The sequence below is a fragment of the Piliocolobus tephrosceles genome, chromosome 1, assembly GCF_002776525.5.
Source record: "Piliocolobus tephrosceles isolate RC106 chromosome 1, ASM277652v3, whole genome shotgun sequence".
NCBI lineage: Eukaryota > Metazoa > Chordata > Mammalia > Primates > Cercopithecidae > Piliocolobus > Piliocolobus tephrosceles.
Genome location: NC_045434.1, coordinates 176819431 through 176833392, shown reverse-complemented (window position 1 = coordinate 176833392; position 13962 = coordinate 176819431). Strand labels below are relative to the sequence as shown.

The following is a 13962-nucleotide window of genomic DNA, read 5'->3' as shown; positions in this document are numbered from 1 at the left end:
ACAAAACTGCACGTTCTGCACATGTATCCCATTTTTTCTTTTTTTTTTTTAGAAGAAATAAAGAATAAAGAAAGAAATAAATAAAAGAAATCATGTCTGGTTTGTTGCTGCTGTTGTTTTTCTTTGAGACAGGGTCTCACTGTGTCACCCAGACTGGAGTGTAGCGGCACAATCTCGGCTCACTGCAACCTCGCCTCCTGGGCTCAAGTGATTCTCCTGCCTCAGCCTCCTGAGTAGCTGGGATTACAGGCATGTGCCAACACACCCGGCTAATTTTTGTATTTTTAGCAGATGCAGGGTTTCACCATGTTGGCCAGGCTGGTCTCAAACTCTTGACCTCAGGTGATCCGCCTGCCTCGGCCTTCCAAAGTGCTGGGATTACAAGTGTGAGCCACCATGCCCAGCCAATCATGTCTGTTTTTTTTTTTTTTTTTTTTTTGAGACAGAGTCTTGCTTTGTCACCCAGGCTAGAGTGCAATGGCGCGATCTCAGCTCACTGCAACCTCCACCTCCCGGATTCAAGTGATTCTCCTGCCTCAGCCTCCCAAGTAGCTGGGATTACAAGTGCCTGCCACTGTGCCTGGCTAATTTTTGTATTTTTAGTAGAGACAGGGTTTCACCATGTTGGCCAGGTTGGTCTCGAACTCCTGACATCGTGATCCACCAGCCTCAGCCTCTCACAGTGCTGGGATTACAGGTGTGAGCCACCGCGCCCAGCCTGTTTTTAATACCTTAGGAAAAAAAATGAGGGAAAAATTTTAGGCTGATTCCTCATGGCTGACCTTGGTGAGTCTTAAGACACCAACAGAAAAGAGTCCCTTCTGTGGCATTCTAAGTGTGCAAAAAGAAGATATATGCATGAGCCTTATATAACACTTAATAAAACTGTCTTTATAAGATGCTAAACCCACATACTCAAAGTCTCCCCCAAGTACCATAAAAATATATCTATAGGCCAGGCGCGGTGGCTCACGCCTGTAATCTCAGCACTTTGGGAGACTGAGGCGGGCAGATCACGAGGTCAGGAGATTGAGAACAGTCTGGCTAACACAGTGAAACCCCATTTCTACTAAAACCACAAAAAATTAGCCAGGCGTGGTGGCGGGTGCCTATAGTCTCAGCTACTCGGGGGGCTGGGCCTGGAGAATGGCGTGAACCCGGGAGGTGGAGCCTGCAGTGCACCAAGATTGTACCACTGCACTCTAGCCTGGGCAACAGAGCGAGACTCCGTATCAAGAAAAAAAAAAAAAAAAACTATTAGAAAAAAAAATTTCATGCTAAATATAGAAAGAAGTCCGTGAACCTTTTGTAGCTAATATTGTAGTAACTCTACCCAAAGCACCTTATAATCATTTAAACACACTCAAGTTAAATACAACAAACATGGGCCACACGACTCACACTATTACCCATATGCACAGAGGAAAGTCTACTTCTAAAAGCATTCACCCTCTATAGAACTCAATCTATTGTGCATGTGTAAATATTATTTATCATTTCAATGCACATTCCACAGGTTTCATAAACCATAACATTTACTTGAGAAAAGATTGTTTTCACCCTGTGAATGTGGTCTCATTGGTAGCACACTAAGACCACCAGACAAAACATTTTGTCTGATTCAAAGAAGTGAAAATGAGATACATGTGTTTCCTGCTTAGGAATTATGAATGAGGCAGTAGAAAAATCATGAAGTCACAAAGATCTTTCTGGCCAAAAAAAATTCATTTCATATCTTGCACAACGGGGACTTTACTATGCAAAAATGTCATTATCCTATGGACTTCAGGAGTATCCTTTCAGTATGCTATACTTGATCAAATGGGAATTCTAAAAGAAAACATGACAACTTACTTAAACTCTTCAATATCCGAAAACTCCTTGAAATGACAATAGCTCCGTAAGTTTATCATAGCTATTAATACAGGTCAGACATCATAGCTTATCTTAGAATTCAAAGAAACAATGTTTCAGAGTGGCCAGGCAGAAGAGGGAAGGTTGTTGAGGGGGAGGCCAGGCCAAAACACAAAGAGCCACAGGAACCCTGATCGGAAAACTAAGGCAGGCAGAACACTGGCTGCCTCTCCTCTCCTAGATCTCTCCTAGTGAGATTTGGAACCCAGCTCTCTTCTCAGTGCATCAATGATTCTGTTGTAATGTACCTCTTGACTGATGAAAGAGAAGTAGCTTTCCATTTCAGATCCTGCATGGGTAAGTTAAAAGAAACATTTATAAACAAAGAGCTCACTGGCAGTATTTTTCCAACTCTATTTACAGAAGACATCTGTGTCTTAATAAGGACTCTCCATCTGAAAGTCACTCTTCTTATTTTTCCATCATCTGAAAACTGTCACACTAAGATTTTAGCAAAATGGCAAAACCCATGAAAAGATCATTCATCCTGACCAAGTGGGATTTAGCCCTGGGATGCAAGGATAGTTCAACATATGTAAATCAATCAATGTGATACATTGTATCAACAGAATGAGGGACAAAAACCATATGATCATTTCATTTGATGCTGAAAAAGCATTTGATAAAATTCAACATCTCTTCATGATACAAACCCTCAAAAAACTAGGTATAAAAGGAACATAACTCAAAAAGCCATATATGACAGACCCAAAGCTAGTATCATACTGAATGGAGAAAAACTTAAAGCCTTTCCTCTGAGATATGGAACACAAAAAGGATGCCCACTTTCACCACTGTTATTCAACATAGTCCTGGATATCCGAGCTAGAGCAATCAGACAAGAGAAAGAAATAAAGGGCATCCAAATTGGAAAGGAAGAAGTCAAATTATTCTTGTTTGCAGATGATATGATCTTGTACTTGGAAAAACCTAAAGGCTACACTAAAAAAAACTATTAGAACTGATAAATTCAGAAAAGTTACAGCATACAAAATCAACATACAAAAATCAGTAGCATTTCTATATGCCAAGAGCAAACAATCTGAAAAAGAAACCAAAAAGTAATCCAATTTATAGTAGCTCCAAATAAAATTAAATACCTAGAAATTAAGTTAGCCAATGAAGTAAAAGATCTCTAAAAGGCCAGACACAGTGGTTCACGCCTATAATCCCAATACTTTGGGAGGCCAAGGCAGGAGGATTACTTCAGTCCAGGAGTTCGAGACCAGCCTGGGCAACATAGTGAGACACTATCTCTACAAAAAATACAAAAAAAAAAAAAATTAACTGGGCTTAGTGGCTCAAGCCTGTGGTCCCAGCTAGTTGGGAAGCTGAAGTGGGAAGCCGAGGGTCCAGGCTGCAGTGAGCTGTGATCATGCCACTGTACTTCAGCCTGGGTGACACAGCAAGACTGTCTCAAAAACAAACAAATAAAAAAGATCTCTACAATGAAAGTTATAAAACATTGATGCAAGAAACTAAAAAAGATACCAAAAAAATGGAAAGATATTCCATGTTCATGAATTGGAAGAATCAGTATTTTAAAAATTTCCATACTATTCAAATATTAAACTTTCTATGGAATCACAAAGACCCAGAATTGCCAAAGCCATCCTAAGGAAAAGAAAAAAAGCTGGGCCAGGTGCGGTAGCTCACGCCTGTAATCCCAGCACTTTGGGAGGCTACCGCACCTGGTCCAGCTTTTTTTTTTTATCACTTTCATTGTAGAGATCTACAAAAATGAGTTGAGCATGGTGGCACAACCCTGTAATCCCAGCTACTAGGGAGGCTGAAGCAGGAGAATGGCTTGAACCCGGGAGGCAGAGGTTGCAGTGAGCCGAGATTGCACGACTGCACTCCAGCCTAGGTGACAGAGCTGAGACTCTGTCTCAAAAAAAAAAAAAAAAAAAAAAAAAAAAAAGAAAAAAAAAAAAACTGGAGGAATCACTTTACCTGACTTCAAATTATACCACAGAGCTATTGTAACCAAAACAACATGGTACTGGCATAAAAACAGAAACATAGACCAATGGAACAGAATAGAGAATCCAGTAACAAATCCATAAATCTACAATAAACTCATTTTCAACAAAAGTGCCAAGAACATACACTGGGGAAAGGAAAGTCTCTTCAATAAATATTGCTGGGAAAACTGTATAGCTATATGCAAAAGAATGAAACTAGACTCCTATCTCTAGCCTCATACAAAAATCTAATCAAAATGGATTAAAGATTTCGATCTAAGACCTCAAACTATGAAACTACTACAAGAAAACATTGGGGGAAACTCTCTCATTGGTCTGGGAAAAGATTTCTCAAAAATACTCCAAAAGCACAGGCAACCAAAGCAAAAACAGACAAATGGGATCACATCCAGTTAAAAGCTTCTGCAAAGCAAATGAAACAATCAACAAAGTGAAGAGTCAATCCATGGAATGGGAGGAAATATTTGCAAAATATCCATCTGACAAAGGATTACTAACCAGAATATGTAAGGAGCTCAAACAACTCTATAGGAAAAAAAAAAAATCTAACAATCAGATTTTTTAAATAGGCAAAAGATCTGAACAGACATTTCTCAAAAGAAGACATACAAATGGCAAACAGGTATATGTAAAGGTATTCAACATCACTGATCATCACAGAAATGCAAATTCAAACTACAGTGAGATATCATCTCACCCTAGTTAAAATGGCTTTTATCCAAAAGAAGGGCAATAAAGAATTCTTGCAGGCTGGGCACAGTGGCTCATGCCTGTAATCCTAGCACTTTGAAAGGCTGAAGTGGAGGATTACCTGAGGTCAGGAGTTGGAGACCAGCCTGGCCAACATGGTGTGAAACCCCATCTCTACTTAAAAATACAAAAATTAGCTGAGCATGGTGGTGCACGTCTGTAATTCCAGCTACTTGGGAGGCTGAGGCATGAGAATCACTTGAACCTGGGAGGCAGAGGTTGCAGTGAGCCAAGACCATGCCACTACACTCCAGGCTGGGCAACAGAGCAAGACTCTGCCTCAAAAAAAAAAGAGAATTCTTGCAAAGATGTGGAGAAAGGGGGAAGCCTCATGCACTGTTGGTAGGAATGTAAATTAGTATAGCCACTATGGAAAACAGTTTGGAGATTCCTCAAAAAACTAAGAATAGAGCTACCATATGATCCAGCAATCCCACTACTGGGTATATACCAAAATAAGGGAAATCAGTATGTTAAATAGATATCTGCACTTCCATGTTTATTGCAGCTCTATTCACAATAGCCAAGATTTGGATGCAACCTAAGTGTCTATAAACAAACAAATGGATAAAGAAAATGTGGTACATACACACAATGGAGTACTATTCAGTCATAAAAAAGGATTAGAACCTGTCATTTGCAACAACATGGGTGGACCTTGAGGGCATTATGTTCAGTTAAATAATCCAGACATAGAAAGACAAACTTCACATGTTCTTATTTATTTGTGGGAGCTCAAATAAAACAATTGAACTCATGGAGATAGAGTAGAATGATGGTTAATAGAGGCTGGGAAGGGTAGTGCAGGGTGTGGGGGAGTGGGAGCAGTTAATGGGTACAAAAATATAGTTAGATAGAATGAAGATTTAGTACAACAGGGTGATTACATTCAACAATAATTTAATTGTACATTTTAAAATAACTAAGAGTATAATTGGAATGTTTGCAACACAAAGAAATGATAAATGCTTAAGGTGATGGATATCCCATTTACCCCGATGTGATTATTACACACTGTATGGCTGTATCAAAATATCTCATGTACCCCATAAATATTGTCTACTATGTACCCATAAAAATAAAAGTTTAAAAAAGATGTCCCCACCATCACACGCAGTTATGAAACAGCAATAACATAGCTAACATTTACAGCATTTGCTACATACTAGGTACTGCTGTGTAACTGCTTTATACATATTAACTTATTTAATCTTCAAGATAATTCTGTGAAGCAAGTATCGCTAAATAACCTCCTTTTACAGCCATGGAAACTGAGGCACCGAGAGATTAAATCTTTCTCAAGATCATACATCTAGTAAATGGCAGAGACACAATTTGAATACAAACTATGCAAAGAATATTGAGCCTGATACAGTCAGACTAACTGATTCAAGAAAAAAAGCACTGTGAACATTGCATAAAAATCATTCTACCAAGGGATAATACTCATGATCTTGTATGTGTCTCACAGCATGGTCTTATAATACATGGTCTTGTAATACAGAAAACAAAAACTGACAATGTAAGGCACATGTGACAAATCTATAATCTTTATTTTTATTTATTTTTTAACAGGGTCTCGCTCTGTCACCCATGCTTGAGTGCAGTGGCATGACCTCAGCTCACTGCAGCCTCCCCTTCCTGGGAACAAGCAATCCTCCCACCTCAGCCACTTGAGAAGCTGGGACCACACGTATGCACCACCATGCCCAGCTAATTTTTATATATATTTTTTAGAGACAGGGTTTCATCATGTTAACCAGGCTGGTCTCAAACTCCTGGGCTCAAGCAGCCTGCCTGCCTCGGCCAGGAACGAGCCACTGCACCCAGCTCTAAATCCGCGATTTTTTTTTTTTTTTTTTTTTTTTTTTGAGACAAGAGTCTCACTCTGTTGCCCAGGCTGGAGTGCAGTGGCATGATCTTGGCTCACTGCAAGCTCCGCCTCCCGGGTTCAGCCATTCTCCTGCCTCAGCCTCCTGAGTAGCTGAGACTATAGGCACGTGCCACCATGCCTGGCTAAATTTTTGTATTTTTAGTAGAGACGGGGTTTCACCGTGTTAGCCAGGATGATCTCAATCTCCTGACCTTGTGATCTGCCTGCATCGGCCCCTAAATCTTACAGCTGTAATCCCAACACTTCGGGAGGCTGAGGCAGGTAGACTGCTTAAGCCCAGGAGTTCGAGATAGCCTGGTCAACATGGTAAAACCCATCTCTACAAAAATTAGCTGGGTGTGGTGATGCGCACCTGTGGTCACAGCTACTCAGGAGGCTGAGGTGGGAGGATCACTTGAGCCCAGGAGATCAAGGCTCATAAAATATGAGACATTCTAACACATCTCTCAAAAACTGAAAGCTCGCCAGGTGCAGTGGTTCTTGCCTGTAATCCTAGCACTTTGAGAGGTCGAGGCAGGCGGATCACGAGGTCAGGAGTGCAAGACCAGCCTGGCCAATATGGTGAAACCCCGTCTCTTAAAAATGCAAAATTAGCCAGGCGTGGTGGTATGCACCTGTAGTCCCAGCTACCTGGGAGGCTGAGGCAGAAGAAGCGCTTAAACCTGGGAGGCAGAGGTTGCAATGAGCTGACATCATGCCATTGCACTCCAGCCTGGACAACACAGCGTGACTCCATCTAAAAAAAATATTTAAAAAAATTTTTTTAAACCTCAAAGCTCAAGAAGACAAGAAATTAGTAAGGATATGGAACATTTCAATAACAAAATTGGCATGTTTGCTCTAATCCTTCCTCAAAGGCAGGTATTTTTTAAAAGTATATATGACAAAATTTATCAAAATGCTACTAAACAAAAATTATAGGAGGCCATAACAGTTTTGGATTGAGTTCCTGCACTATGCTTCGACAAGACTAAAAATGAAAACAGAGTTACCCATGCTAAAGTTCTACTAAGTTGTTCCACTGAGTTGTTATCTGACTTTCCAAGAAATCAGGAAAGAGAGATAACAATCAATCACCCAAACTGGCCAGCTTCAATTTTCAATTGGCATAACTAAAGTCCCTCCGCTTTAACTCTTACACAAAAGAAGTAGCCTGAAGTAAGTTGATACTAACAAATCAGTTACTTTTCTGTTGTTTTATATCCCTGCCTTTGCGTTATAAGAACTTTTAAAGGGCTAATAGTATACTTTCAGGTCTTTGCTTCTGCTTTTTTAAGCCCTTCTCTGACTATAAAGCCAAATTCTTCCGCTCAGCTCATTGGTACACTTACTCTATTTCAGGAAATGAAGAGTTGCTGGACTCTAGAATAGCAGTAAAGACAACTATAATCTTTAAACTATATTTATTCTAATTATGTCCTTTAACAGATCTGGTGACCACAAAGGGACCTCAAGGAGACTGCTGAAGACCCTGAGACCCTTGCAGGAACACAGAAAGGCTCTGCTAACCCCCTTTTGGAGGAGAATCTCTGTCTTCTCATGGAGCCTAAAGAGTTGTGAAGATGGGTATGGTGGCTTACAGCTGTAATCCCAACACTTCAGGAGGCCGAGGCAGGTAGACTGCTTAAACCCAGGAGTTCGAGATAGCCTGGTCAACATGGTAAAACCCATCTCTACAAAAAAATACAAAAATTAGCTGGGTGTGGTGATGCGCACCTGTGGTCGCAACTGCTCAGGAGGCTGAGGTGGGAGGATCGCTTGGGCCCAGGAGATCAAGGCTACAGTGAGCCATGATCAAGACACTGCACTCCAGCCTGGGCAACACAGTGAGACCCTATCTAAAACAACCAAACAGAAAAAATAGAGTTGTGAGTAAAGCTCTCTCAGGTCTGAGCTCTGCTCTCTTTTGCCTTTGATCTCTCTGATATCTTTGCCTTAGGGTACCAAGGGTTAGTTTCTGCTGTGAGAGAGCACTTGATGATAAGAGAGCTAGGGTTACTTTGTACTGTAGCATGGCACATGACTTTTGGGTTTGTGGTGGCTGACAAGTCACTGGCAAGGGTTGCATCTTTTTGCTTCCTCTTTGGAGACATTTCATGTGTGGTTTTATAAAAGGCTTGAACCAAGCCCCCAAGAATATGGCTGGACAGAAATGTGGGTTACATCTCACTTGCTACTAATATATGGACAGAGAGAAATATAGATTGCATTATATTTGTAGTTAGTGTAAAAAGCTACAATTTTATAAGGCAGAATCACTCAAAAAATTCTGGAGATAATCCTCCAGTGACTTACACTTCCTGTACAAAAATTGAGCTTATGGCCTAGAACCCATTTACTGAAAAGTAAGCAGATTAAACAATACTAACTATTTACCCAACACCAATTTTCTTCTTTTTTGTGACTGAAAGAAAACCAACCTGACAATCTTCCTTGCAACTAGGAGAGTCCATGTAACATACTGCAAGTAAGAAGATGCAAGAGGCCGACAGTGGCTCATGCCTGTAATCCCAGCACTTTGGGAGGCTGAGGTGGGCGGATCACGAGGTCAGGAAATCGAGACCATCGTGGTTAATATGGTGAAACTCCGTCTCTACTAAAAATACAAAAGAATTAGCCAGGCATGTTGGCATGTGCCTGTAGTCCCCGCTACTCAGGAGGCTGAGGCAGAAGAATTGCTTGAACCTGGGAGGCGGAGGTTGCAGTGAGCCAAGATTGTGCCACTGCACTCTAGCCTGGGCAACAGAGCAAGACTCCATCTCAAAAAAAAAAAAAAAAAAAAAAGATGCAAGTGGGAATTGCTACATGGAATTTCTGGGGATGCTATTAATTTCTTGAAGAAATTGTACTTTTTCCTTCTCCCTTATTATAGTCTGGAACAAAGACATGATGCGTGCATCAAGAGTAGTTATTAGGGATGCTCAACCAGTAAGTATAATGCAAATATTCAAAAAAAATTTTCCAAAATCCAAAACACTCTGGTTCCCAGTTTTTGGATAAGGGATACTCAACCTTTTACTGGGCTACCAGTCAAAGGGGTCAGAGAAGTATTCCCAGAGGAAGTCATCCTTTGGTTTTCTCTTTCTTTCTTTCTTTCTTTCTCTCTTTCTTTCTCTCTCTCTCTCTCTCCCTCTCTCTCTCTCTCTCTCTCCCTCTCTCTCTCTCTCTCTCTTTCTTTCTTTCTTTCTTTTTTGAGATGGAGTCTCGCTCTGTCACCCAGGCTGGAGTGCAGTGGTGCCATCTCAATTCACTGCAACCTCCACCTTCCCGGGTTCATGCCATTCTCCTGCCTCAGCCGCCTGAGTAGCTGTGACTACAGGCACCCACCACCATGCCCAGCTAATTTTTTTGTATTTTTAGTAGAGACGGGGTTTCACTGTGTTAGCCAAGATGGTCTTGATCTCCTGACCTTGTGATCTGCCCTCCTCGGCCTCCCAAAGTGCTGAGATTACAAGCGTGAGCCATCACGCCTGGCCCAGTTTTCTTAAAGAATAAGAGAGAGTTTGTCAAATGGAACAAGCAAGGAAAGGGCATACTGAGCAGGTGTAAAAGCATGTGCAGAGGCTCAAAGGAATAACAGCATGAGATATTCTAAGGAATGGTGAGAAACTGGATTTGGCTCAAGGCCTAGTGGCTACATGTAAAGGAATTGCAAGTTTGTGATGAGTCTAGCATGGAAAGCAAGAACCAGAAAATAAAAGATTTTTAGGGCGGCCGGGCGCGGTGGCTCAAGCCTGTAATCCCAGCACTTTCGGAGGCCGTCTACGGGCAGATCACGACGTCAGGAGATCAAGACCATCCTGGCTAACACGGTGAAACCCTGTCTCTACTAAAAAATACAAAAAACTAGCTGGGCGAGGTGGCGGGCGCCTGTAGTCCCAGCTACTCGGGAGACTGAGGCAGGAGAATGGCGTGAACCCGGGAGGCGGAGCTTGCAGTGAGCTGAGATCCGGCCACTGCACCCCAGCCTGGGCCACAGAGCGAGACTCCGTCTCAAAAAAAAAAAAAAAAAGACTTTTAGGGCAAGGCACAGTAGCTCATGCCTGTAATCCCAGCACTCTGGGAGGCTGAGACAGGAGGATCACTTAAACCCAAGAGTTCAAGGTCAGCCTGGGAAACATGATGAAACCCCATCTCTACAAAAAATACGAAAAACATTACCCAGGCATGATGGCACATGCCTGTGGTCCCAGATACTTGGGAGGCTGAGATGGGAGGATCACTTGAGCCCGAGAGGTTGAAGCTGCAGTGAGCCGAGATCACGCCACTGCACTACAGCCTGGGTACACAAAAATAGAAAGGACGAATTGTATCGTTTATAACCCTTTTGTGTTATAAATTGAGGGGATGGGTACCCCATTTTCCATGATGTGATTATCATGCATTACATGCCTATATCAAAACAACTCATGTACCCCCACAAATATATATACCTAATATTGTACCCACAAAAATTAAAACAACAAAAAAGAAATACTTACCTCATCAGCTCTGGAGCAAATGCAAAATATACTGAAACTGACCAAAAACACACTGTTTTGTGTGAACCTTAAATACACATGTGATACAAATGAGGAAGGTCTCATTTCAAACACATCAATTCACACCCCCAAAACACTGAATCTTCCCAGGAAAGCTTTGTCTCTGAAACCCCTGTACCTCAAAGGGGTTACAAAACCAGATGAATGCAACAGGAAAAATAATAGGAAATTTAGCAAGAAGTAGTTTGAGAAGTAATAAGGATATGCAATGAAGACCATTTCCAAGGTGCAGAGCGCCAAGAAGCACTGAACTGTTACAATCCTTTTCGTCCCAGGCTTTTCAATGCCAAAATCTTTTTAAAAGGGTCGTAAGAGGTGGGGAGGTAAGTTGCTTTCCCTCTTTATTCGCTTTTGTAAATTCCTGCAATATGGTTTCAGCCCCTTGGAATATATGTTTGGGAGATTTGGCAACTTTCTTCATCTTTAGGAACCTATCTCTGACTGTGGCTCATCTCTCTAACTATTTTGCTTCATTTAAGTATGAACTGGACAGATGTTGTATTATATTTCTTTTCTTTCTTCTCTACACCTTCCCCCAAATAGAGAGACTCAAGGTTCAGTTCCTATTACTCTAGTCTTCTCTATTCAGTCTTTTCCTTGACTGTTTCTGACATTCAAAACATTTTCTGATAGTTAAAAATGCTCTCAATAACAATGACTTTATGTCAGAGTAATATTGTACAATTCATCATTTTCCCTATGTTTGTCCTTTCTTAACCTTATTTTTTAATTGACATAAAATATTTGCATATATTTATAGAGTACACATGATATTTTGTTACATGCATAGAATGTGCAGTGATCAAGTTAGGGTATTTTGGGTTTCCCTCACCTTGAGTATTTGCCATTTCTTTTTTTTTTTTTTTTTTTTTTTTTTTTTGAGGCGGAGTCTTGCTCTGTCGCCGGGACTGGAGTGCAGTGGCCGGATCTCAGCTCACTGCAAGCTCTGCCTCCCGGGTTTACGCCATTCTCCTGCCTCAGCCTCCCAAGTAGCTGAGACTACAGGCACCCGCCACCTCGCCCAGCTAGTTTTTTGTATTTTTAGTAGAGACAGGGTTTCACCGTGTTAGCCAGGATGGTCTCGATCTCCTGACCTCGTGATCTGCCCGTCTTGGCCTCCCAAAGTGCTGGGATTACAGGCTTGAGCCACGGTGCCCAGCCGCCATTTCTTTTTTTTTAAGACAGGATTTCATTTGCCTAGGCTGGAGTGGTGCAATCATGGCTCACTGTGACCTTGACCTCCCAGGCTCAAGCAATCCTCCCACCTCAGCTTCCTAAGTAGCTGGGACTACAAGCATGCACCACTACACCTGACTATTTTTATTTCTGTAGAGACAGGATCTTGCTTTGTTGCCCAGGCTGGTCTTGAACATCTGGCATTAAGTGATCCTCCTGCCTCGGCCTTCCAAAGTGCTAGGATTACAGGTGTGAGCCACTACACTAGGCTGAGTATTTATCATTTATATGTGTTAGGAACATTTCAAGTCCACTCTTCTAACTACTTAGAAATATATAATACATTATTAATGATAGTCACCCTATTCTCCTATTGAATATTGTAACTTTTTAAAAATTCATTTATTTATTTATTTATTGGAGATGGAGTCTTGCTCTGTCACCCAGGCTAGAGTGCAGTGGCGTGATCTCGGCTCACCGCAACCTTCACCTCCCAGGTTCAAGCAATTCTTCTGCCTCAGCATCCCGAGTAGCTGGGACAACAGGCACACGCCACCACACCCAGCTAATTTTTTGTAATTTAGTAGAGACAGAATTTCACTGTGTTGCCCAGGCTGGTCTCAAACTCCTGAGCTCAGGCAATCTGCCCGCCTTGGCCTTCCAAAGTGCTAGGATTACATGCATGAGCCACCGCGCCCAGCCTCTTTTTTCTTTTTCTTTTTTTTTTTTTTTTTAAGACTGAGTCTCACTCTGTCACCCAGGCTGGTTGCAGTGGTGCAATCTCAGCTCACTGCAACCTCCACCTCCTGGGTTCAAGCAATTCTCATACCTCAGCCTCCCAAGTAGCTGGGACTACCGGCACGTACCCACCTTGCTCAGCTAATTTTTTTTTTTTTTTTTTTTTTTGTATTTTCAGTAGAGACAGGGTTTTGCCATATATTGGCCAGGCTGGTCTGGAACTCCTCGCCTCAAGTGATCCGCCCTCCTTGGCCTCCCAAAGTGCTGGGATTACAGGCATGAGCCACTGTGCCCAGCCTATAACTTACACTTTCTGTCCAACTATATGTTTGCACCTATTAACCAACTTTCTCTATCCCACGCACCCTTTCCAGCCTCTGGTAACTATCATTCTACTCTTTACCTCTATGAGATCAACTATTTTAGTTCTCACATATAAGTTGAGAACAGGCAATATTAGTCTCTCTGTGCTTGGCTTATTTTACTTAACACAACAACCTCCAGTTCCATCTATATTGCTGAAAATGACAGGATTTCATACATTTTTATGTCCAAATAGTGATCCATTGTGTATTTACACCACATTTTCTTTTTCCACTCATCCATCATTGAATGCTTAGGTTGATTTCATAGATTTGCTATTGTGAATAGTGTTGCAATAAACATGGAGATGCAAGTATACCTTTGGTATATTGATTTCCCTTCCTTTAGATAAATATCCGCTAATGAGATTGCTGGATCATACAGTAGTTCTATTTTTACTTTTTTGAGAAAACTCCATACTGTTTTCCATAGTGAACATACTAATTTACACTCCCCCCAAGAGTATAAGCTTCCCTTTATGCCATATCCTCATCAGATCTGGTTTGTTTTTGTTTGTTCATTTTTTGGGTTTTGGGGTTTGTTGTTGTTGTTGTTGTTTTTGAGATGCGGTCTCACTCTGTCTCCCAGGCTGGAGTGCAGT

General features: G+C 41.5%; 1 protein-coding gene across 1 annotated transcript in view; it reads right to left on the bottom strand.

Annotated features, from left to right (window-relative positions):
* Positions 1-13962, bottom strand: part of TESK2 (testis associated actin remodelling kinase 2) — a 129775-nt gene that overhangs the window by 77672 nt on the left and 38141 nt on the right. The window lies entirely within an intron of this gene.